The sequence below is a fragment of the Somniosus microcephalus genome, chromosome 10, assembly GCF_052327205.1.
Source record: "Somniosus microcephalus isolate GS21.2 chromosome 10, FLI_Smic_1.0, whole genome shotgun sequence".
In the NCBI taxonomy this organism is placed as follows: Eukaryota; Metazoa; Chordata; class Chondrichthyes; order Squaliformes; family Somniosidae; genus Somniosus; species Somniosus microcephalus.
The window spans coordinates 219,065,500-219,088,821 of NC_140996.1; positions in this window are offsets into that span (position 1 = coordinate 219,065,500).

Genomic DNA, 23,322 nt, shown 5'->3' on the forward strand with positions numbered 1-23,322 from the left:
GCCAAAACCCAATTTCTAGGCCTATATACCCGCTGTTAGCACATTTGCCGTGACCAGCACTTTAAGTGTTAACTCTATTGGGCCTATACTCATTGGAATTTAGAAGAATGAGAGGTGATCTTGTTGAAACATATAAGATTCTGAGGGGTCTCGACAAGGTCGGTGCAGAGAGGATGTTTCCCCTCGTGGGGAAATCTAGAACTCGGGGGCACAGTTTCAGAATAAAGGGTCGCCCTTTTAGAACTGAGATGAGGAGGAATTTCTTCTCTCAGAGGGTCGTAAATCTGTGGAATTCTCTGCCCCAGAGAGCCCTGGAGGCTGGGTCATTAAATACATTTAAGGTGGAGATAGACAGATTTTTACAAGATAAGGGAGTGAAGGGTTATGGGGAGCGGGCGGGGAAGTGGCTTTGAGCCCAAGATCAGCCATGATCTTATTGAATGGCGGAGCAGGCTCGAGGGGCCAAGTGGCCTATTCCTGCTCCTATTTCTTATGTTCTTATGTTCTCTCATCCCATAATACATTTGGAACTTTAACACTTCTAGTGGTATAAACCCAACATGGGGACTTGGGAGGTTTATACTGTCCTAATCGTAATGAGTGATACTCCTTTAGTTACAAAAACACACTAATTCCGCAAGCTCTCCTAACGCATTGGTCCTGGCAATTACATATGGGACTGAAGGCACACTGTTGTCATTTTTTTTAGACCCTACTCTTGGCTAATTGTTAGCTTCTCACACAAGTGCTCTCCTCACCTTTCACGATCAGGGCTTTGCCATGAATAATCGAAGCCATGATGCAGAGGGAAGGAACGGCTATCAGTAAGTAGAGGCATATTGTATTTGCCTCATAAATCAAAAAGACGGCAGAAGTCACCCGCTCTGTGCTGACTCCCGATGTGCCTGGCTGCTGCATGCGGCAACACTCAATGGGGATTTAATTTTAGAGCGTAACACTTCTGAGAAAACTCAATTTCATGTTAACAGCTTTTCAATGAGTTGCGTGATGAATCTTTCAGGACACGTTTTCAAACCAGCTTTTTGCAGCAGCCTGTAATAAATTGCAAACAGAATAGTAACCAGCTCTGCATGTGTCGCAGAGGGGTAGCACCGTCGATGGGTTCGGGTAACATCACAAACTGCAAGGGGCAAGTTCAACTTGTTTATAGTCCCCTCACATCTTTTGATTGTGCAGCCGTTCTGTAATGCACTATTCACGGTAAGTCAATGTGAAACCATCTGTTTTGCGACATGGATTTGTTTCTGTTCATTATTGCAGCAGTGCCCCCTCCCTCTCTGCACGAAAGATCGGGGCAGCGCTCTAATTGAGACTGAGGCCTACAGCAGGTAAGCCAGAAGAGAGGAAACTTCTACGATTTGCAGCGTTTGAGGCCATTCCCGGCACAAGCCAGCTGTCTAACTTTGTATTTGAAGGACGACCATTCGGGCGAGGTACCAGAGGGGAGCTAGCTCCTGTGGAACTGTACCCCAGCAGAAGCGGTACCTTCAAGAGAGGAGAGGAGAAGTTCTGGGAGGAGATTGTTCTGGGATTGTTTGGCTTACAATCTTCCACCTCCGTAACATCGCCCGTCTCCGCCCCTGCCTCAGCTCATCTGCTGCTGAAACCCTCACCCATGCCTTTGTTACCTCTAGACTTGACTATTCCAACGCACTCCTGGCCGGCCTCCCATCTTCCACACTCCGCAAACTTGAGCTCATCCAAAATTTTGCTGCCCGTCTCCTAACTCGCACCAAGTCCCGTTCACCCATCACCCTTGTGCTCACTGACCTACATTGGCTCCCGGTTGGGCAAGACCTTGATTTAAAAATTGATTTACCTTGTTTTCAGATCCCTCCATAGTGTCTTCCCTCTCTATCTCTGTAACCTCCTCCAATCCTACAACCCTCATAGATCTCGGTGCTCCTCCAATTGCGCATCCCCAATTTTCATCGCTCCACCATTGGCAGTCGTGCCTTCAGCTACCTAGGCCCCAAGCTATGGAATTTGCTCCTTAAACCTCTCCGCCTCTCTACCTCTCTTTCCTTCTTTAAAACACTCCTTAAAACATACCTCTTTGACTAAGCTTTTGGTCACCTGTCCTATCTCCTCACTGGCTTGGTGTTAAACTTTGTCTAATAACGTTCCTGTGCAGCACCTTTGGACGTTTTACTACGTTAAAGGTGCTATATAAATGCAAGTTGTTATTGTTGTGGTTAGAGCAGAAAAGGTTAAGGGGAGATTTATTAGTGGTGTTCAAAATTATGAAGGGTTTTGATAGAGTAGATAGGGAGAAACTCTTTCCACTGGCAGGAGGGTCAGTAACCAGAGGACACAGATTTAAGAAAATTGGCAAAAGAACCAGGGGGGAGATGAGGAGAATTTTTTTTAATGCAGTGGATTGTTATGATCTGGAATTCATTACCTGAAAGGGTGGTGGAAGCAGTTTCAATAGTAACTTTCTAAAGGGAATTGGTTATATACTTGAAAAGGAATAAATGTGCAGGGCTATGGGGAAAGAGCAGGGGTGTTGGACTAATCGGAGAGCTCTTTCAAAGAGGCACAAAGGGTCAAATTGCCTCTTTCTGTGCTGTATGATTCTATGATGAAAAAACAGTCCTTACCACACCATGATGCATAATAAACTAAGGAGGCATATTAAAAAGCAGGTTGTATTCCCGTAATCCTTTTTTAAAATTTGTTTGGAAATACTACTCTCGGGTATTTGTGGCATATATTTTTTTAATCAACTGAGGATAGGTAATCGGATCCTAACCCAGCCAATCTTATTGTGCAAGAATCACAGATATTTGTCTCCCTGTGACTTCTCCAGGAATAAGATTTACCATTACAGTTTTGAACACCTACACAGCAGACAGAATTCTGCAAGCTAACAGCTGAATTGACAGTAAGAATAGAAAAAAGTCAACAGAAAGATGGCTAGAGATAATTAGCTTACATCAGCAGAAAACTTCAAAGGATATACCACTGAAAAAAGGGTATAAAATATAGAACTTTCAAATAGGAAGTCAGAAGTCACTGAAAGGGGCAAAGCGATTCTCTCACTCTTCAGAGGCAGGCTCTGTAAGTTTTTTACACTTTGGGCTGGATTTTAATTCAGGGGCGGGCTGGGGTCATGTAATCTGCATTTCGTGTTATCCACCCGAATCTAAATCGATGTGGGAGATTGATGCGATTTTAACTTGATTGGCCAATTGAGTTCCAACGTGTGGGAACCCATGGCAAATGAGTTTTTCTGGTTTGAATGTCGCCTTCGATGACGTCATCATTGCTGCTGCATTTAAGGTCTCCAACAAGCCTTGCTTCTTCTGCAGACTGCCAACCTTTTGGCCTTTCATGCTACAGGGACCTGGAGGCAGAATGACCAGCGAGAGAGCTAGGGCTGCTCCGAGGTTTGATGACGTTGCCTTGCAGGCTTTAGTTGAGGGAGCAAGAGCTCATAAAGTGGTGCTCTTCCCTTCTTCAAGGAGGAAGAAGCCTCCCCAGCAAACCAAGGCTGTGTGGATCCAGGTGGCAGAGGAGATCAACTCATTATCAGTAACCCGCAGAACCTGGATTCAATGCAGGAAGAGATTTCATGACCTTCTGCGCACTGGAAAAGTGAGTATGAATTTCCCATCACCCTCAATCTGATCCCCATTGCCTCTCCTCACCAGCACTCAGCTTTAGCAATCTCTTCCTCCACATCCCACTTGACACTGACATCCATGCACCTTTACCCATTCCCTCTCTCTCTATGGTCACATTCACCTAACTATTCGACTATGCTGCCCTCACACTCCCTATCATTGTGATGCTATGAAAACAACTGACAACACACAGGGAGGGCCCTTGGTCTTGCCACCTCACTCCATCTTTGTCTCCTTCTAAGTATCTATGCTATGGAATCTCTACACTCCTTCATTCTCACTCAACCTCCACTTGTCTCCCTCATTGCAGGAAAAGAGAGCTCACAATAAGCGAGAAAGAGCGAGGACAGGAGAAGGGCCACCCTCAGTAGCCCACCTCACCCCCTGGGAGGAGGCAGTCCTGGAGATCGTAGGAGTGGAGGAAGATGCGCAAGTGGGGGATGGACAGAGGGGTGCATCACAGCAAGCTGGTGAAAGAATAGTTTTCCATCTCTCTCATTGACATTGCATGAGTCGCTGATAATGATTCTGAAACTCTAACAGATGGACTTATGATCATCTGCAATATGCAATGTGCATGTAACCTTGGCATCACATCTCTGACTCTTTCCTTTACTCCCCCACAGGACCATCGCAAGCACCCGTCCCCACTAGCCAGGAGGAACAGCATGAGCCTCAAGACTCCTCAGAGGAAGCTGCAACCTCTGAGGGCACAGCGTCAGCAGAATTCAGCGCAGCCAGCACCAGCGCAGACACTCACACCTCGGTGGGACCTTCGGGACATAGAGTAGTGTTGTCACCTGGTGTATCACAGCTCACAAGTGAGCATCAGCAGATTGTGGAGATAGGGACAGCAGTGGAGAGTCCTAGTCAGAGGGCATAGGACTCTGCCAGCTCGGCTCAACTGCATGTCAACCCTCTGCCTCTGGGTCCATCCATAAGATCAGCGGTGCTGGAACTCCAGGAACAGATGCAGGAGTCTCTGGCAGGTTTTGTCTACAGGGTCTCTGCAAGTGTGGAGCGAATGGAGGAGTCCATAGCGAACATGAGCAGAGCCTTTGTGGAGTCATTGGCGCATGAACGCATCACCATGGAAAGGATGGCAACCTCTATGGAGGTGATAAGTCGCCAGAGTGCAGAAAACATGGTGAGTGTTCAGAATAGAATGACATCTCTGGAGGAGCGATGGTCATCTATTGAACAGAGAAATCAGACCTTCATGGAAGTCCTTCTGAGTAGGACTGCCAGTGCAAATACGGGTCCCCATGGCCCCCCTGATGTGCAGCAAGGTGCTCTCAAGCCACTTGCAAGCGCTGAGGGGGACCTGACCCATGAGAGGGAAGTTGGTGGCAGACATCAAGGAAGTGGGGGCTCCTCTCCAAGCACTCGCACTTCCATGCCACTGCAGAGCCCTCCGTCAGAGCCCCACCAGAGTCCACACCCATCTGAGATCGGCGTCTCAACCCCTGCACAGCCGCAGGAGCAGCAGACTGTTGCCGAGCCCTCACAGGTTTGCAACCCCAGAAGATGCCCGCCAAAGGTGTCGAGACAGGAGCAGCAGGAAAGTGAGTGAGGGCCTCCACATCTGCTGAAGCCACAGGGGAAGCACCACGTAGGAGCACGCGTAAGAGAAAGATACTGCACAAATAGTCGCAATTGTAGTTACTTGGGTGAAATGTGATGTTTTCTGTGAAGAAGCCATCAGATGAATAATACAAATAAAAAATCTGATGGCTACTGCTGTAGTTGTGGCGACTGTGTCATTTCGCGAATGGGACTTTCACATTGAGGGCTTAGGATTACTTGCAATTGTCAGTATGGTGGTCAAATTGCTAGGAATCCACTGGTCCTTGGCCATTGTCGATGCTCAGGTAAGAAGCTGCGAGGCAAAAGTGCTTGTTTAGCTAGGCTAAGCAAATCTGGCCAAGATGAGTGTGTTCCTTGCATCCAGGGCAGCAATTTTCTCACGTACTGCTGCCGCTGGTTGATGGGCCTCTGCAAGATGTTCTTTTTCGCTCTCCTCCTCCTCCTCCTCCTTCTCCTCCTCCTTCTCCTCCTCCTCTTCCTCCTCCTCATCTGAGGAGGATATGTGACGAGCCACTTGGTCCTCAGGAATCTGCAAGCCACGACGCTGTGCCATGTTGTGAAGTGCACAGCAAACCACGATGATTCTGGAGACCCTGGCTGCTGAATACTGCAGGGCTCCACCTGATCTATCCAGGCATCTGAAGCGCATCTTTAGTAAACCGATGGTTTGCTCGATTATGGCTCTGGTGGACATGTGGCTGGAGTTGCAGCTCTCCTCAGCTTCGTTGGATGGTCTCCTCAATGGTGTCATTAGCCACGTCTTCAGGGGATAGCCCTTGCCTCCAAGTAGCCATCCATTAAGTTGGTCTGGCGGACTGAATAGCGGAGGCACACTAGACTGGCACAGTATGAAGGAGTCATGGCAGCTGCCAGGGTACTTGGCACAAAAATGCAAAATTTCCTTCTTGTGGTCACACACCAGCTGAACGTTGAGGGAGTGGAAGCCCTTGCAGGTGACAAAAATACCTGGATTGCGATGGGGTGCCTTAAGGGCCACATGTGTGTAGTCAACGACGCCCTGCACCCTTGGAAAGCCTGCCAGATTAGCTAATCCAACCGCACGCGCCGTGGCACTTGCTTGATCCTTGGTGAAATGGATGTGATTGTGCGCGATGGCAGAGGGCATCGGTTACCTGCGTGATGCAAGTATGTGCGGCTGCCTGGGAGATGCCGCTGATGTCTGCTGCTGATCCCTGGAATGAGCCTGAGGCAAAAAAGTTGAGTGCGGTGGTGACTTTGACGGCCACTGGTAAGGGTTGTTCACCTAGTCCTCTGGCCTGCAGGTCTTGTTGCAGCATTGCGCAGATGTCACCCACTACCTCTCGCGATAGTCGGAGCCGCCTTTGGCACTGCTGCTCAGACATGTTGAGGTAGCTGACCCTGTGTCTGTAGACCCTGTTTGGGAGGTATCTCCTGCGCCGATGGGCTTCCATTCGCTGGCCCCTTCTGGCCTGTGCAGCTTCAGGTGGGTGAGCAGCAGCTTGGCGCTCCTGTTGTTGCTGCTGCTGTTGGTGCTGCTGCTGTTGGTGCTGCTGCTGTTGGTGCTGCTGTTGTTCCTGGTTCTGCTGGTGCCACGGCTGGTCTTCATCCTCATCTAATGTCCAGAAGGGAAGGAAATAAATGGCTCCCATGCTTCTGGTATATGCCTCAGTTGAGGAAGCGCTCAGTGAAGGTGGCAAGTGGGGTTTCCCAGGAGGTCACACTGGAGATGGGTGTCAGGCTCCAAACTTCCACAGCTGTGGTTATGCCTTCTAAAAGCTCCCCCAGACCTGAGACTACAAAGTCCTGCCACCTGCAAATGATGGCTGATCAAATCTCCTCTTTAATGGTTGAGCTGCAGCTGATAATCAGCAATCCAATTGTGCTCCCGTCAGGTTTCACCGTCGTGTTTCAGAACAGGCGTGTTTCACGTGGGAAAAGGGTTAAAATCGCAAAGGCCTTTCAAAATGGCATTATAGAGGCAATTTAGTGCTTGTTCAGGGTCTTACCAGCCTATCCCGCCTCTTGGAGGTGGGACGGAGACGGGACCATTAGACACTAATTAATTAAAATTGCTTGGAGGCGGAATGGAGGCGGGGTTGGGCCCGCACGCCAGTTTTTGCAATTTTAACCCCCCACACGCCTCCAATTCTGCCTCCACGGCCCAATGAAAATCCTGCCCTTTGAGTCTCGGGGATGAAAAAGGTACTTTTATTTGATTTTGGTGGATATCCTGGATTTGAAATAAGTACGAATTGTAAAAATTTAACGAAGTTAAGATTTGAGAATAAGGATCTCTGAGAATAAGAATTGTTAGATATTTGTATTTTGAACTGTTAAAGTTGCTATTGACTCACCAGCTGTTAACTGCATGTCGGTTCTTTAATAAATCTATATATTTTTAGAATTGTCTCACATAGTATTTCTGTGTCAAATTCATGAACTCAATCTCTGTACACTCTTTGGTGAGGAGTTGCAGAATTCTGGGGGAGTTTTCTGGACCCTCATAATATCCAGAAGGTTACAGTCTAGTTAAACTTATTAAAGTGTTATCTGGAGGACAGTAATATCTTCAGGTCATTCCTTTCCTTTAGGGAGAGATAGTCTGGACCTTTAGACCCAATTAAGCATTTTTAGGATTCAGCTACCTCTAACTTTAGTTGAAGGTGAACGTCTGGAGAATACGCCTGATCTGGGGTAGCCCAAAAAGGGCTAGGACTAGTAATTATCCCTTCAGTACCTCTCCAGTGCATTGAGGTGCCTGCTGTAAGGTATAAAGTACACAGCGTGGGAAAACAGACCCTGGTGCTTGTCCAGAAGCACAGATCAAATATACAGCTCTCGAAGCTCCCTCTCAGTCTCAGCGGTTAAATGGAGCACCCAGTGTGGTATTGAGTCATACTAAACAAGAAGGTCACACGTTTGATCCTGAATGCTTTTGGGTGGTCAATAGAAAGAAAAGAAAGAAAGACTTGCATTTCTATAATGCCTTTCACGACCACTGGACGTCCCAAAGAGCTTTACAGCCAATGAAGTACTTTTTGAAGTGTAGTAGCTGTTGTAATGTAGGAAACGCAGCAGCCAATTTGCGCACAGCAAGCTCCAACAAACAGCGATGTGATAATGACCAGATTAATCTGTTTTAGTGATGCTGAGTGAGGGATAAATATTGGCCCCAGGACACCGGGGAGAACTCTCCTGCTCTTCTTCCGGCATCTGGGAGATTGTGGCTATCCTCTGCATCCCCAGCTAATGGCACCATTGTGGTATCCCAGGACATGAGCTGAACACCAGTATAATGAAACGTGTTTACCAACCGGAGCGATCACTGATCAAAGAACCACAAGTAACCACTGGTGTGCTGAAACAACACTTTATGTGCCTGGATCACTCTGGGGGCATCCTGGGGTTTCAAGGATGATTGAAATGTAAGGCATATCACACAACTTTACCCTGCCCAAAGACCTCTTCTGATGGAGACCCCAGGGGAGCAAGGCCCCGATGGGCAGGAAGGGGATTGGTGCAGGCTGAAGAGGATGTGAAGGATAACCACTTAGCAATTGCAAGAGACACTAGTGCTACTCTCATACAGGAGATCTTTTCTCTCTTAACCTCAACATCCAGCTCCTCAAACAATCCCGGCTACATCTTCCCCTCTCGCTCCACAACTATACCACCATCTACACACCTTTCTCTGATGAAAAGTCATTTCCAAACTTTTCCAACAGCAATGTTTGCACGGGCAGCAACTTTCTTTGCATCCTCTGCATCCCCAGCTCATGGCACCATTGTGGTATCCCAGGACATGATCTGAGCACCAGTATAATGAAACGTTTCTTTACTGCCTGAACTTTCTTTATTGCCTGAACTTTCGTGTTCCTGACCAAAAAATATTGTGAGGACACGCACTACTCTAATCTAGAGTGGTACCAGGGATAAAAGACTTCACTTCGGTGGAGAGAGACAAAAGAAACTGAGGTTGTTCTCCTTAGAGCAGAGAAAGATTTGATAGAGGTGTTTAAAATCTTGAAGGTTTTAGATAGAGTGACTAAGGAAGGAACTGTCTCCCGTGGCAGGAGAACACAGATTTAAGGTAATTGGCACAAGAACCAGATGCTATATGAGGAATAAAGGCCTAGAAATTCGGTAGGCTTAGCGCCGCATTTGAGGTGCTAGAGGGCCTAGCGCCGGAGTTATGGCCAGTTGAGAAATTCCCTGGGGCCCTAAATCGGCGTTGCACCGGTAGCGCTGCGCCGGCACCGATGACGTCATCGGTGTGCGCAGCGTCCCGGTTGCCGTGGTAACCCGGCCCCAAGCCGAAATTCAGTTGCACCCGCCTCGCCCGTGGCAGGCGCAACTAAGACTCTGGCAACAGAGTCTTCCCCCAGTGTGCGCCGGCGCATAAAGGTGGAGCGGCGGCCGGCCGCGTTCCCGGTGGCCGCCTGCCCGCACCTCCCTTCCCGGACTCCTGCATTCCCCCCCCGCGGCCCTGATCAGTGTCTCATGCGAGCCCGGCACTTCCCCGAGGTGCCGGGCTCAGATGTCGGGTCAATCCGCCGGACAGTTGTCGGCTGCAGGCAGCTCCTCCTTAACAGGAGGAGGAGGCCTGCAGTTCCCCCGCCTGCCGCACCGCATCGGGTGCCGCAGCGGGGGATTAGCACCGGGAAACCCAAGTTCACGCCCGTTTTGAGGCGCTAAAGGAGGGTTTTAGCGCCCGCCGCCGTCTGGGCCCGGCGCACCCGAATTTTCGTCGGGCGCTGCCGCATTACCGCTGGCGCAAACTTTCTGGCGCTACAGCCCTGGCAAGACCAGAACCCAATTTCTAGGCCAAAATGTTTACGCGGTGAGTTGTTAAGACCTGGAACTCACTGCCTGAATGGGTGGAGGAAGCAGTTTCAGTAATAACTTTCAAAAGGGAATTGGATAAATACTTGAAAAGGAAAAATTTGCTGGGGTTATGAGGAAAGAGTAGGGGAGTGGGACTAATTGGAGAGCTCTTTCAAAGAGCCGGCACAGGCACGATGGGCTGAAAGGCCTCCTTCCGTGCTGTACCATTCTACGATTCTATGAAACTGCTGCAGGCCTTTAAATCCTGCAGCAACACACAATTTCTTGGCCACGCCCCCCCCCCCAAAAGATGGGGGTAATTATGACTTCAAAGCCAATGGAAATTAAAATGGGGAGAGATGAATAATGAGCAGCTGATCCGATATCGCCCGTTTTACACTACCGCCCAAAGCCAAAATTATTGGCCTGAGCTCCAAATCCGAAGCATTGCTGTTTGCGATACTGTATTAGCGTGAGCACAATCATGTGACATTCTTTTATTGACTATTTTAACAGAGAGGTGGACCCATTTAATATGAGCAGGTCAACACTTCTGTTCACATAGCAGAGAGCGGAATGTGGTAGGAATGCATCGAGTATTTGTGCAGTAATATAGTGCTGTGATTATGTTACTGGACATAATCCAGAGAACATGAATTCAAAACCACCGTGGCAGTCTGAGAATTCAAATTCAGTTTTTAATTTTAAAAATGCTGGAAATAAAAAAAGCTGGTATCAGTAAAAGTGACCGTGAAGCTGTCGGATTCTCATAAAAATCTATTTGCTTCACTAATGTCCTTTAGGGAAGGAATCCCACCATCCTTACACGGTCCGGTCTATAAATGCTTCCAGACCTACACCAACGTGGTTGTCTCCTAACTGTCCTCTGACGTGGCGTAGCAAGAAACTCAATCATATCAAGCTGCTTACTGTAGTGTATGTACCTTTAAGGGGAGAACTACTTTATACAGCTCCTGTATCCTGTAGTACCGGCAGTGACCACACCTGTATATAAACCCTGAGTAGGGATCTGTACTTTAGTTTTAGAGTAACCTGCATCCAGTTAACACCTGTTGATTGTTCCTCTGCAGTCTCTGTCGATTTATTGAAGGACACCATACATCAAAATTCACGGATTTAACAGCGGCGATGAGTCGATTCGAACCTACCTGCAACTCTGTAGAAGAAGGCCGATTCCACCAGCGCGGGCGTCGACCATCCGGAGAGGACTTGAACATCGCAGAGGAGGCTGTGGAGAGCTGGGCTTGGCTCCCCAGTCGCGACGATCCAGCGCAGCGGGCTGGCAGCAGGTACGGCGCAGACCTTTCCCGGACGGCGGCGGCTGGAGCCGACCGACGGCACAGAAAAAGGCCGAGCAGCGTTGACGGGGTAAGAGAGAGGGTAAAGCACACAGGGCGCAGCCGGCGTTGAAGACCGAGCAGCATCAACGAGAGAGGGGAAAACGCGCAGAGCGCGGCAGGGGTTTCAAGGGCTGAGCAGCGTCCGCGGGGGAAGAAAGGAAGCGCGGGAGATGCCATTTTGAGCCAGCGGAGAAGAAGGGAGAGCGCGGGAGACACCATTTTTAGCCAGTCTAACCACACCCAGGGATGCAGAAGAGTGGCAGTGTCACAGCGTTCGACAATGAAGTCAAAGATTGGGCAACATATATAGAACGCGTAGAAGTGTACTGCAAGGCGAATGAAGTGCCAAATGCCAGGAAAGCACTGGTATTGTTGAATTCCATGGGTGCAAAAACGTACGGCTTACTGCGAAACCTAGTAACCCCAGAGAAGCCAGTGGAAAAGGATTTTGAAAGCATAGTGGCAATCCTACAGGACCACTTAAACCCCACACCGCTACTGATAGCAGAAAGATTTAAGTTTCACAAAAGGAACCAGCATAAAGACGAAAGTAATGCTGAGTATTTAATGGAACTGCGCAAACTATTGAAACACTGCCAGTTTGGAACAGGACTAGCAGATACTTTAAGGGACAAGTTTGTGTGTGGGCTTCAAAGTGAAGGAACCCAGAAACGGCTTCTATCAGAAAAGGATCTTAAGCTGGACAAGGCTTTCAGCATGGCAGTATCACACAAAGCAGCCGCACGGGGCGCTGCAGAGATACAACGGAGACCGCAAGAATATGGCACAAATGAAATGTCATATGCAGCAGTGAAGTGTTATCGCTGCGGCAGAACAACACACGACCATAAGGATTGTTGGTTCAAGGACCAAGTGTGCAGACAGTGTGGAAAAGTAGGACACATAGCAAGTGCCTGCAGGTCGGGAAAGAAAACCAGCAGCAAGAAATCTCCACAGGAGAAGTACAAAAAGGTACATAAGGTGACGGAGAGTAGTTCAGACGAACAGAAAAGTGATACAGACTCCGGAAGCAAGGAGCTGGGTTGTCTGAAACTACATAATGTAATCAAAATGGAGGATCACCAAACTATCTGGGTCACGCTCAAGATAGACGGAGTCCAAGTGAAAATGGAATTGGACACAGGATCAGCCCTAACAGTCATAAACCGAAGGGACTACAAGCGGCTATTCTCACATATACCCTTGAGAGATACAGAGATTGGCTTGAAGACATACATGGGGCAAAAAGTCTACCCCAAAGGAAAAATTAAGGGTGAACGTGATATACAACGGCAAGGAAACACCAAAAATGGACCTATATGTATTTCCAGATGGAGGACCACCACTACTAGGGCGTGAATGGATCCGGAAGATACAGCTAGATTGGCATTCCATACAAGCACTGACTCTAGATGCCAAAAAGGATGACGACGTCACACCTGGACGACTGTCAAAAATGCTAACTGATGCACAAGAAGTGTTCCAGGAGGGACTCGGAACACTAAAAGGCATAACAGCGACGATTAAAATAGAGGAAAATGCAAGCCCAAAGTTTTTTAAGGCCAGACTGGTACCTTATGCGATCCGCCCAGCCGTCGAAGCAGAGCTGGAAGGTTTGGAACGTTCAGGAGTACTATCCAAAGTGGACTGGAGCGAGTGGGCTGCACCCATTGTTCCTGTAATGAAGAGGTCGTTGAGTTATACGCCTGGGGAACCAAAGAAGGTTCGCATCTGTGGGGACTTTAAGGTGACAGTGAACCCAGTCCTTCACACTGTACAATATCCGCTTCCGCGGGTTGAAGATATTTTCGCCTCGCTATCTGGAGGGAAACGCTTCACTAAGATTGATCTGGCCCAGGCGTACCTGCAAATGGAGGTAGAAGAAGCCTCGAAACAGTACCTCACGATCAACACTCATAAAGGTCTCTACCAATACAACCGGCTGGTGTTCGGGGTAGCATCAGCTCCGGCTATTTGGCAAAGGGCAATGGATCAAGTCCTGCAAGGGATTCCAGGGATCCAGTGTTATTTGGACGACATCCTGGTCATGGGCGAAAATGACAGTGATCACCTCGCCAACCTGGAGCAGGTGCTCACTAGATTGAAGGATTATGGGCTCCGAGCTAATCGCCACAAATGCGAGTTTTTCCAGAAGCAGATCTCGTATTGTGGCCATGTTATTGATGAAGAGGGGTTACATAAGTCCCCTGAAAAGATTGAGGCAGTAGTCAAGGCTCCAGCACCGGAAAATGTGTCACAACTGATGTCGTTCCTCAGGTTGGTGAACTACTACCATAAGTTCTTGCCGAATTTGCCTACAGTACTACACCCACTGAACACCCTACTGCAAACGGGGGTACCATGGAAGTGGAATGACGAATGTAAACGAGCTTTCCAGAAGTGCAAAGAATTGATCACATCAAAAGAGGTGTTGGCTCATTTCAACCCAGCACTACCAATTCGGTTGGTGTGTGATGCATCACCCTGTGGCATTGGAGCGGTGCTGTTGCACAAATTCCCGGACAGCTCGGAGAGGCCAGCAGCCTTTGCGTCTCGGTCACTAACCTCAACTGAGCGTAACTACGCCCAGATTGACAGGTAGGCCCTCAGCCTAGTGTGGGGAGTGAAAAAGTTCAACCACTATCTGCACGGGCAGAAGTTCACCTTGCTGACTGACCACCAACCACTTGTCTCCATCTTTAATCCAAAGAAGGACGTTCTGGTGATGACTGCGCAATGGCTACAAAGATGGTCCCTTTTTCTAGGGGTGCACCAATATGATATCGAGTATAAGGGCACGAAACAGCATGGAAACGCTGATGGGCTATCACGCCTGCCACTGCCTACTGCAGAGGAAGCACCAGCAGTGGATCCTGTCAAAATATTTCATTCGACTATAATTGAATGCTTGCCAGTAACTAATGCTGGTATAGAGAAGGAGACCTGAAATGACCCGACACTATCTCGGGTATATGATTTGACGGTGAAGGGATGGCCAGCACATGGCGACTCACTGTTGCCAGCATTCTCATCCAGAAGAGAACAGCTGTCAGTATGCCACTGGACTTTGATGTGTGGATCCCGAGTGGTAATTCCACCCAAGTTAAAGGAGAGAGTGCTCAATGAGCTTCCCGAAGGCCATCTGGGAGGGGTGAAAATGAAAAGCCTTGCTAGGGCTTATGTGTGGTGGCCGGGGATCGATCAGCAAATCGAGGACCTGACAAAGAGCTGCTCAGGATGCCAGAAGGTCCAAAATGCACCACCACATGCCCCTCTACACCCATGGGAGTGGCTCTCATCTCCATGGCAATGGGTGCATATTGATTTTGCTGGTCCATTCATGGACTCAATGTTTTTAATAGCCGTGGATGCGCACTCGAAATGGCCTGAGGTGATCAAAATGTCCTCCACCACCACGGAGAAAACTATTGCAGTCCTACGGACCATATTTGCCAGGAACGGCTTGCCAGAGCAGATTTGCTCTGATAACGGACCACAGTTTGTGTCCGAAGAGTTTCGAAGATTTATGAAAAGGAATGGCGTAAGGCATTACACATCCGCCCCGTATCATCCAGCCACAAATGGATTGGCTGAGAGGTTCATACAAACCTTTAAAAAAGCAGTAAGGGCCATGTGCGATGACGACATTCCACTGCAGCATAAGGTGGACAATTTCCTGTTAGCCTACAGAAATGCGACACATGCAGTCACCAACCAGACCCCGGCCATGATGTTCTTTAACTGAAGGTTGAGACCTCATCTGGATTTGCTCAGACCAAATGTACGAAGAGATGTTGAGCATAAGCAATTCCAGCACATCAATGGGAAGCCGACAAGGAGCTTCAATGTAGGGCAACCAGTCTTGTCCCGCAACTACCGAACAGAAAAATGGCAACCAGGAACGATATGCACACGGCAGGGGCCACTAATGTACACAGTGGATGTTGGGGAGAACATTGTGAGACGCCATGTCGACCAGATCCTAGAGTCACAGGAACGAGTCAACCCCAGGTCTCGCGTACCTGGTGATGAACCCGACATACAGGTAGCATCTACCCCAGAAACAGTAGCATCGGAAGCTGATGAACCAACCGACGACAGGGGGCCAGAATCGCCTCTGCACCAAGAGCAAGACACTCAGGAAAGGCGCTAGCCAGAAAGGATCAGGAAGCCGCCCCAAAGACTGTATTTATAAATGGACTATTTGCAGTTAATGTTGCATGTTAAAAGTGTTAATTGTTAAATGAATGTTATGGTACTGTTAATTTAAAAGGGGAGGAATTGTAGTGTATGTACCTTTAAGGGGAGAACTAGTTTTTACAGCTCCTGTATACTGTAGTACCGGCAGTGACCACACCTGTATATAAACCCTGAGTAGGGATCTGTACTTTAGTTTTGGAGTAACCAGCATCCAGTAAACACCTGTTGATTGTTCCTCTGCAGTCTCTGTCGATTTATTGAAGGACACCATACATCAAAATTCACGGATTTAACACTTACCAGCGGTTCGAAAAGATGACCCACCACCACCTTCTCAGGGCAACTAGGGATGGGCAATAGAAAAAGAAAATGCTGGAAATACTCAGCAGGTCAGGCAGCATCTGTGGAGAGAGAAACAGAGTTAACGTTTCAGGTCGATGACCCTTCATCAGAACTGGAAACAGCTGGAGATGGAACAGGTTTTTAAGCAAGTGCAGGGGGCAGGGAAAGCGGGGGAGAGGAGGAAGGAACAAAAGGGAAGGTCTGTGATAGGATGGAAGGCAGGAGAGATTAAGAGACACTGACCTCATCTCCTCTGGAGATCTTCCCACCACGGCTGCCAACCTCATAGTTCCCCAACCCCGCAGAGCCCGCTTCTACCTCCGTCCCAAAATCCACAAACAGGACTGCCCTGGTAAACACATCATTTTGGCCTGTTCTTGCCTCACGGAACTTATCTCTTCCTATCCCTACTCTATTTTTTCTCCCCTTGTCCAGTCTCTTCCCACCTACATCCGTGACTCTTCCGACGCCCTCCGTCACATTAACAGTTTCCAGTTTCCTGGCCCGAACCATTTCCTTTTCACCATGGACGTACAATCCCTCTACACCTTCATCGCCCACCAGGATGGCCTGAGGGCGCTCCGCTTCTTCCTTGAACAGAGGCCCAACCAGTCCCCATCCACCACCACCCTCCTCCGCCTGGCTGAACTTGTTCTCACATTGAACAACTTCTCCTTTAACTCCACTCACTTCCTCCAAATTAAAGGTGTTGCTATGGGAAACCGCATGGGTCCTAGCTATGCCTGCCTTTTCGTGGGATATGTGGAACATTCTTTGGTCCAGTCCTACTCAGGTCCCCTCCCTCACCTCTTTTTCCGGTACATTGATGACTGTATCGGTGCCGTTTCCTGCTCTCGCCTGAACTAGAAAATTTCATTCACTTTGCTTCCAATTGTCACCCTTCCCTCACCTTCACATGGTCCATCTTCAACTCTTCCCTTCCCTTCATCGACTTCTCTGTCTCCATCTCTGAGATAGGCTATTGACAAACATTCACTACAAGCCCACTGACTCCCACAGCTACCTGGACTATACTTCCTCCCACCCTGCTTTCTGTAAGGACTCTATTCCATTCTCCCAGTTTCTCCGTCTCCGCCGCATCTGCTCTGACGATGCCACCTTCCATACTAGTGCTTCCGACATGTCTTCCTTTATCCTCAACCAAGGATTTCCCTCTACTGTGGTTGACACGGCCCTCGACCGTGTCCGTTCTATCTCCCGCACTTCTGCCCTCACCCCTGCCCCTCCCTCCCGGAACCACGATAGGGTTTCCCTTGTCCTCACCTTTCACCCCACCAGCCTCCACATTCAACGGATCATCCTCCGCCATTTCCACCACCTCCAGCGTGATCCCACCACCAAACACATCTTCCCCTCCCCTCCCCACTTTCAGCATTCCGAAGGGAACACTCCCTCTGCGACACCTTGGTCCACTCCTCTATCGCCCCCATCCCCCCTTCCCCTTCACCCGGCACCTTCCCATGCAAGCGCAGGAGTTGCAAAACATGGCCTTTTACCTCCTCCTTTCCCACTGTCCAGGGCCCCAAACACTGCTTCCAGGTGAAACAGCGATTTACTTGTACTTCTTGCAATCTAGTATACTGTATTCACTGCTCACGATGCGGTCTCCTCTACATTGGGGAGACCAAACGCAGATTGGGTGACCGCTTTGCGGAACACCTCCGTTCAGTCCGTAAGGGCGACCCCAAGCTTCCGGTCGCCTGTCACTTTAATTCTCCGCTCCACTCCCACTCAGGCCTCATCGTCCTCGGCCTCTTACACTGTTTTAATGAAGCTCAACGTAAGCTCGAGGAACAGCACATCATCTTTCGATTAGGCACTTTGCAGCCTTCTGGACTCAACATCGAGTTCAACAATTTCAGACCATAACCTCAGCCCCTATCTTTTTTTCCAATTCTTATTTTCTCTCTCCCACATGGCAGCTGTCGATTCTGCCAGTGCCATTTACACTTCATCTAGAGCCATCTTTTGTTTCTTAACTTGTCCCATTACCATCTCCTTTTGCCTTGCACCATCATCCCTTTTGTCTCTTAATCTCTCCTGCCTTCCGTCCTATCACAGACCTTCCCTTTTGTTCTTTCCTCCCCTCCCCCATTTCCCAGCCCCTACACTTGCTTAAAAACCTGTTCCATCTCCAGCTTTTTCCAGTTCTGACGAAGGGTCATCGACCTGAAACGTTAACTCTGTTTTTCTCTCCACAGATGCTGCCTGACCTGCTGAGTATTTCCAGCATTTTCTGTTTTTATTTCAGATTTCCAGCATCTGCAGTATTTTGCTTTTGTATAAATGCCGGCCTTGCCAGTGACGCCCACAATTTTAAAAATGGTTAATTTTCAGGCAAAAGTGTTGCATTTTGTGGTATTCTCACACTGTCATCCTGTAGGTCAGGTAGATGGAGATTTGGTAAAAGATCAATAGAAACATAGAAACATAGAAGATAGGAGCAGGAGTAGGCCATTTGGCCCCTCGAGCCTGCTCCGCCATTCAATGAGATCATGGCTGATCATCCAAATTCAGTACCCGGTCCCTGCCTTCTCCCCATATCCCTTGATCCCTTTAGCCTTAAGAAATATATCCAACTCCTTCTTGAATATATTTAATGAATTGGCCTCCCCTGCCTTCTGTGGTAGAGAATTCCACAGGTTCACCACTCTCTGGGTGAAGAAATTCCTCCTCATCTCTGTCCTAAATGGCTTACCCCTTATCCTTAGACTGTGACCGCTGGCTCTGGACTCCGCAGCAATTGGGAACATCCTTCCTGCATCTAGTCTGTCTAGTCCTGTTAGAATTTTATAAGTTTCAATGAGATCCCTCCTCATTCTTCTAAACTTCAGCGAGTATAAGCCCAATCGACCCAATCTCTCCTCATACGTCATTCCTGCCATCCCAGGTATCAGCCTGGTGAATCTTCGCTGAACTCCCTCCATGGCAAGAACATCCTTCCTCAGATAAGGCGACCAAAACTGCACACAATGCTCAAGATGAGAGCAATGGCTCGGAATCTACATGAAGTGAAATATCCTGACAAAACCATATTACCAGGCATTTTCCTTAACCTCTGAGCTTTCCTTGGAATCTTTCCAATTAGATCATTTCATTTCATAATTTTTCTTCGAAGGGGGAAGACAAGGAATTCAGGGAGCCTTAAGTGTCAGATTAGGAAGATGCATGAACTCCACAGTGGGCTGAGGGGGTGCTTGTCAGTGCCATTCTATGTAGCCTAGTTTACGCAACCTTATAATTGACTTGACGAAATGCACAGCTTGTAACTGAGAGCAGCGCTCAGAAAAAAAGGACCAGGGGTGATTAAAACATTTGGATAGCTGACAAAAATGAAATTTCTCAGATTTTTGTGAGGACCTCATGTGAACTCAAGGCTCCACGAACCAAGAGGGAAAAAAACCTGTACTATCACTGCATGAATAGCGTAAAACAAAGCTCAGAGGGTCTTGATATTGGATCATTGATAGTTCTACCATGTGTTGTGCATGGGCTGATTTATGCCCATTGTCGTGGATTAGCTGCAAGCTATTGCTCCCATTCAGACACTCCAGCTGATCTTCTCTTTCAAGAGTCAGAGCTGAGAGTATAAAGTCTCTGAGGGGGGTTTTGCAGAACAACGTGACCAACCCGTCCGCCTACCCACAGCTAACTTGCTGTTACTGGAATCTCACCCGAACCACTTGGATTTGATTTTCTGCTTTCAGGGGGTAGAACATTTGAAGCGTTATCTCTTCCAGACATGTCCAGTCCAAGTGATTTATTGTGAGACAACATTTCTTGACAAACCCTGTCATTTCCACAGTGCAGCGCAACGTCCCCTGATAGTTTCTCCACACACTGAGGGGGCTAAAAATCCACACTCCTAAAGAGAGAAAGAAAGACTATAGGCAGGATTTTCATTGGGCCGTGGAGGCGGGATTGGAGGCATGTGGGGGGGTTAAAATTGCAAAATCGGGGGGTACGAACCCATCCCGCCCCCAACCCGCCTCCATGCCAGTTTCAAAGTAGGCGGGTACTCGACCTGTGCTGGGACCCGCCTCCCCGAGACGGGAAGGGGATTAGTGCCAATTAACTGCCTGTTAACAGGTAGTTAGCAGGCAGTTTTTAGCCTAATCCCTATTTTTATTCCTGAAGTGTGGGATTCCCAACGGCTCCAAACCACGCCAAGTTAGTGAGGCGGGCCGTCGGGCTGAAGGGCTTGGAGGATTCGAGATGTCCGGTGTTCAGGTGGGTGATGGGTACATGAGTGCAGAGGTAAGTGTGTTTGGTGTGTGTAAAGTGTTTAAAGAAGTTTTACTTACCTTTACAGCCTTCCTTCCTTCAGGTCTCGGGAGTCCCTCATCTCACCGGCACAGAAAGCAGAATGGCCGCCAGCTGTCAAAAGTTGCAGCATTCAGCTTTCTGTTCTGGAGAGATCTCTAAATCAGCCTGAGAGGAAGGAATTAACTTAGTGTACAGATTGTCAGTGTTTGACAGCTTCAAAGAGCTGTCAAACGCTGATATTTCATCTGTCAAAAGCTCTTGACAGATGAAATGTCAATCTGTGACGTCACCTGTTGCTGGGTGGCCCTTAATTGGCCCGCTGGGCGGGCTCAACAAGGTCAATCAAGTGAAAATCGAGTGGGTTGGCCACAACTCGATGGAGGCGGGACTACAACCCCAAAAGTTGTAGTCCCGCCTCCTACACGCCTCCAGTATCAAAATCCAGCCCTTATATTCTTTGAATATTTTTAAGGCAGAGGTAGATAGATTCTTGGTAAGCAAGGGGGTGAAAATTTATCGGGGGTAGGTGGGAATGTGGAGTAATCAGATCAGCCATGAACTTACTGAATGGCAGAGCAGACTCGAAGGGCCGAGTGGCCTACTCCTGCTCCTAATTCATATGTTCGTATGTATAGCATCTTTCAGGACCTCAGGACGTCCCAAAGCACTTTTTCTAAATAAGTGTACTCACTGTTGTAATGTAGGAAACACAGCAGCAAATTTGCACACAGCAATATCCCACGAATAGATAATGACCAGATAATCTGTTTTTTTTGTTAGCGATGTTGGTTGAGGATAAACATTGGCCAGGACTGCCCTGTTCTTCTTTGAAACAGTGCCATGGGATCTTCTACATCCACCATGTGAGGGCAGACGGGGCCTCGGTTTAACATCTCATCTGAAAGACCCACAGTGCAGCACTCCCTCAGTACTGCACTAGAGTAAGACTTGAAACATAGAAACATAGAAGATAGGAGCAGGAGTAGGCCATTCGGCCCCTCGAGCCTGTTCCGCCATTTAATGAGATCATGGCTGATCATCCAAACTCAGTACCCTGTCCCTGCCTTCTCCCCATATCCCTTGACCCCTTTAGCCTTAAGAAATATATCCAACTCTTTCTTGAATATATTTAATGAATTGGCCTCCACTGCCTTCTGTGGTAGAGAATTCCACTGGTTCACCACTCTCTGGGTGAAGAAATTCCTCTTCATCTCAGTCCTAAATGGCTTACCCCTTATCCTTAGACTGTGTCCCCTGGTTCTGGACTCTCAGGAGGCAAGAGTGCTACCAACTGAGCCATGGCTGACACCTAGCCATGCACTCCCACCTTAAGACTGCTGGGAGTGCAGCAGAGAGGCTGGAAGTCGTTCCAGGAGCCAAATCTGCTGTCCTGGCCAATCCTGCAGTCAACTTGCACCCGGTAATGTCCTACATGAGCTAAGTAAATGAGATGGCTGACCATTTAACTTGTTTCGAATTGGTTTGGTTGAAGGCGGAATGTTGACCAGGACTGTAGGAGAATTCTTAGCTCTTCTTTGAGTCGTAGGGCTGGATTTTGCCAGCCCTGGGGAGGCGGGTTTGGAGGCGGGACTGCCGGGAAAATGGCAGAATCTGGGGACGGGTGCCCATCCCGCCCCCAACCCGCCTCCGTGCCATCTTCCCAGGAGGCGGGTAGCTGACCCGCGCCGGGTCCCGTCTCCTGGAGGCAGGAAGGGGATTACAGCCACTTAACTGCCTGTTAACAGGTAGTTAACAGGCAGTTAAGAGGATTATCCCCATTTTTCCAACAGAGGCGCGGGCATCCCGACATCGGGAAACCCCGCCAGGGTCACCGAGGCAAGCAGTGGGTCTGCGGGGGTCGGAGGGGTGCAAAAGTGCACTGTGGAGGTAAGTGATCGGTGCAAGTGTGGAGAGGTAAGTATGTGAGGTGAGTGGAAAGTGATAGTGTTGTGTATGCACCTTTAAGAGAATAACTGGTCTCAGACTGCAATACCGGCAGTGACCACCCCTGCATAAAAGGCGCTAGTGAGCCTCTGTGTTTTTAGTTTCACTATTGACTTCCACCAGTAAAGACTTATTTTGTTCCACTCCTGCTGTCCATGTCTCAATCATTCACGGACATAATACTGGCGACGAGTAAGAAACAAACTTACCTGCAACTCGGCAGCACCTCAGACGACGTTATTGAAGGTCGAAGCCAGAAGAAAGAAAAAATAAATAAAATCCAAAGAAACTCGAGAAACGGGCGTCGACCGTGGGCAACCGCCCTCCAAATCATCAGATTGAAAACTTGCAGGAGAGACTGTCAAGAGCCAGGCTTGGTTCCCCGGTCTGTGGTTTCCCAGCTAATCGGGCTGGTGGCAGGTAGTGCACTGATCCTTCCTGGGCTGCGGCGGGCTAGAGCTCGATCGGGTGGCTTTTCAACGGGGCCGGGCAGCGAGTCGGGAAGCAAAGAGAGAGAGAGAGGGTGGAGCACACAGGGCGCGGCCGGTGCTTCGAAGCCGGGCAGCGTTCGGACCTAAGAAGAGGGAGGGAAGTGTCCCAGAGCGTCCGCTCCACGACGGGAAAACAATAAAGAAAAAATATTAAACGCGCAAGAAACCGTGGAAGCAGCGCTAACAACAGCGGGGAAGAAGGCAAACCGCGGGAGGCGCCATTTTGTTAAATCGGGGAAGAAGGCAAAGCGCGGGAGGTGCCATTTTAGATTTGCAAGATGCCGAAGACTGGCTGTATCACTGCTTTTGATAATACAATAGAGGACTGGAACACGTATGTGGAAAGAGTTGAGGTATATTTCGAGGCAAACGAAATAGCGGAGGAGAAAAAGGCATCGATATTGCTAAACTTAATGGGCGCTAGAATGTACGGCCTATTGCGGGACCTGATTACTCCAGCCAAACCGAAGGTGAAGTGTTTTAACGAAATTGTTGCTGTCCTACAGGAACACCTAAACCCTGCACCGTTGTTGATAGCAGAAAGATTTAAATTCCACAGGAGAACTCAGCACAAAGATGAGAGCAATGCTGAGTATCTTACGGAACTATGCAAGCTATCAAAGCACTGCCAGTTCGGAGCAGGACTGGCAGATA